Here is a 3309-nt window from a genome sequence, read left to right on the forward strand (position 1 = left end):
CCACATTGCCATGTATGTACCTATGCAACAATCTTGCATGTTCTTCACACGTACCCCAAAACCTAAAATGCAAAATAATATATATTTAAAAAAAAAGAAGTATTGTCTGTGTACAAAATGGAATACTATTCATCCATAAAAAAGAATGGTATCCCGTCATTGGCAGCAACATGGATGTAACTGGTCGTCATTACGTTAACTAAAACAAGCCAGGAAAAGAAAGTTAAATATCTTATGCTCTCAACTCATAAGTAGAAACTAAAAAAGTTGACTTCATAGAAGTAAAAAGTAGAACAGAGGTTACTAGAGGCTCATAAGGGTAGCGGATAGGGGGTATAGTGAGAGATCTGTTAAAGGGTACAAAATTCCTGCTATATTAGAAGAATACATTCTAGTGTTTTATACCACTCTAGGGTGACTATAGTTAAAAATAATATAGAGTTTCAAATACCTAGAAGGAGGATATTAAATCTTGCAAAACAAAGAAATGATAAATGTTTAAGATAATGGATATGCTAATTACCCTGATGTGATCACTATACTTTGTATCCATCAAATTATTAATATGTGCCCCATAAACATGTATAATTATTACATGTGAATTTAAAAATTAAATATTTTTTTAAACAGATCAGAAGAATTCATTTGCAAAACTCAGTGAGTTACTAAATGAAAAGATGATTACTGTGAGAGTACAGAACACCAGGAGGCATAAAGCTCAAAACAAAGTTGCCCCATTTTCAAGGAACTTTTCTTGCCATACTGAGTTAAAAAACAATAACAACAACAAAAAAACAAAAACACCTCAGTCATAGCTCAGCCTAATTCAGGCCTGGAAGCGGGAAGTGGCTGCAGTTATGGAAAGGCATGGAGCTATTCTGGATCTTTCATCCCTGTACAAAAAAAGCCTTACGCTACTGAGAAAGTTACAAACCCAACTGCTCCAGCAAAAGAACAAAATTCATTGTAGCTCTTGAAAGGAAAACAATAAAAAATAAACACACACAAAAAAAGTCCTCTACTTACTAGAGGAAGATTAGGAAAATGTGCTGTTCCAGATCTTTTCCTCCTACTGTTGAAGAGGAAAAAGAAACTTGTTCTGGCACAAGTTCCTCCAAAGGCACAAGGCAACATTTGGCTATTTGAGCAGGGGCAGGGAATCTGAGAAAGCCTCACCTCAGGTACCACAGAACACCAGGCCTCCCTAAGACTGAGGCACAACCAGGTGGACAGAGAATCTCCTACCTTCTGCCTCTGATACCTTAATATTAATAAAATAATTTGGCCTACATGTTACAATAAAGGCTCTTAATCATTAATGTCTTTTAGTAATGTAAAGACATTATTGCCTATTGAAAGATGTATGTAAGACAAAACATATCATTATAAATCAATTCTGCTCTACTTGATTAAATTTTTAAAATATTCTTGTATTTTGGCTACAAAATTATTATAAATTGTTTAAATTAAAACAAGGAAAATATTACTTTTACCCAATTAATCTTGATTTTTTCCACTTCCACCCTAAATTCTGATTCTAGAAATAACTTTTATGCTAAATTTCAAATTATTTTTGACTTTGCATTTACACATCAAACTCTATTTTGCATCTTATTATTTTCAGAAATATAGTTTTCTAACAATTATGAAAAATTCCTGCTTTTCTTGGTGTTACAGTCTATAAAATGTCAAGGGCACTCTTGTTCACATCTCAGTTTCTCCTTAGGCAAAATCTTAAAGTCAACTATTCCAAACTGAATCTTGTGCTGTACATTTACTTCTGACATTTGCTATATTTTTGGACCCTGTCTGTATTATGAGCTATAAAAAAGAATCAAGTAGTCCTTCCAGAAATAAGAAACGAATCACTAGAATATATATGGTCCCCATGGGGATCATCCTCAATGTGTGGTACTCTGTGAACAGTGAGAGGCTAGGCACCCACATGGACCATATAGGAGCTGCGTGGTGCCTGGACACTGACTGAGACACCAAGCACGTCCTCACTGGCTCAGCTGGCAACAGCTGTCATCTCTGGGACAGGCAAGCAGTTGGCCCTACTCAAAACTGATTGAGCTGTTCAGGCCTCTGGCAAGGACTTTGGGGACAATATCACCATGTCCTCCACAGACAAGGAGATGGGCTACCAGTGCTTTCTGGGTTTCTTTAATCTGCAGGATTTAAGCCAGACTGACAACAAATGAGATCTACATTAAAATCCATTACAATGACTATAATATCACTAGTGCTTTTGAGGACTACACCCCACAGGGGAGTGTATCATCACAGGCCATAACGGTGGAGTGTCTAGTCAGTATAGTGCCAAACCTGGAGTGATATTGGTGAATGTTAAATAGCACTCCCAGAAGATCAGTGACATCCAGTTATCCAGAGACATGACCATGTTTGTCACTGCATCCAAGGACAACACAGCCAAGTTCTTTGATTCTACAAATCTTGAACATCAGGAGACTTTCTGGACAGAACATCCCATCAACTCAGCTGCCCTTTCCCCAACTATAATGACCATGTGGTACTGGGCAAGAGAGAGAAAGCCATGGATGTAACCACAACTTCCAACAGGACTGGCGGGTTTGAGGCTAGGTTCTTTCATTTGGCCTTTGAAAAAGAGTTTGAAAGAGTCAGGGATTACTTCATGACAGTCAACAGTGTTGCCCTCCAATCTAATGGCAAGAGTTACAGCAGCAACAGTAAAGATGGTTATTTCCATATTTACTGCTTAGGCCCACAGAACTTTAAATTTGAGCTTGAGGATTAAGAAGCTGGATCTGCATCCAGACCAGGGAGTCGTCTTGCAGAAAGTTTTGAACCCTAAGAAATAAAGTAGTTTGGTAATAAAATAAATGATTAAATTTATAGTGCTTTTTATTTTTGGATCTGGGACTGGTGTATGATATAGGAAAAAAACTGTCACCTCTATATTTGAAAACAAATCTATTCTGCTCAATTGCAAGTAAACACAAAACTCAGTAATTACTGTAAAAACACATTTTTATGTCTCATCTTCATCCAATTAGTTTCTCTTGATGTATGATACCCAAACCCTGTATATTTCAGGAAATTATGAGTATAAAAACCTACAAAACTTGAACTCTTAAAAACTGGAAAATACAAAAAAATAAAATTTTTCTTTGTTTTCCTTTTATGGCATTAATACATCTTCATGATTAAATTTGTGTTCAAACTAGCTACCTAACGAAGTTTGCAAGAGTATCTATGGAATAGTTTTTATAGCCATCTTAAACACCTATCTTTAAAAACAAATTTTGAGAATTTGTAATAATTATT

The 3309-nt window shown here is 35.9% G+C and overlaps 1 pseudogene; it reads left to right on the top strand.

Moving 5' to 3' along the window:
- Positions 1 to 1888: 1888 nt before the first annotated feature.
- LOC116550060 lies at positions 1889 to 2897 on the top strand (annotated as a pseudogene).
- Positions 2898 to 3309: the final 412 nt, after the last annotated feature.

This window comes from Sapajus apella, unplaced genomic scaffold, assembly GCF_009761245.1.
Source record: "Sapajus apella isolate SASKATOON/1434 unplaced genomic scaffold, GSC_monkey_1.0 scaffold7, whole genome shotgun sequence".
Classification (NCBI taxonomy): Eukaryota; Metazoa; Chordata; class Mammalia; order Primates; family Cebidae; genus Sapajus; species Sapajus apella.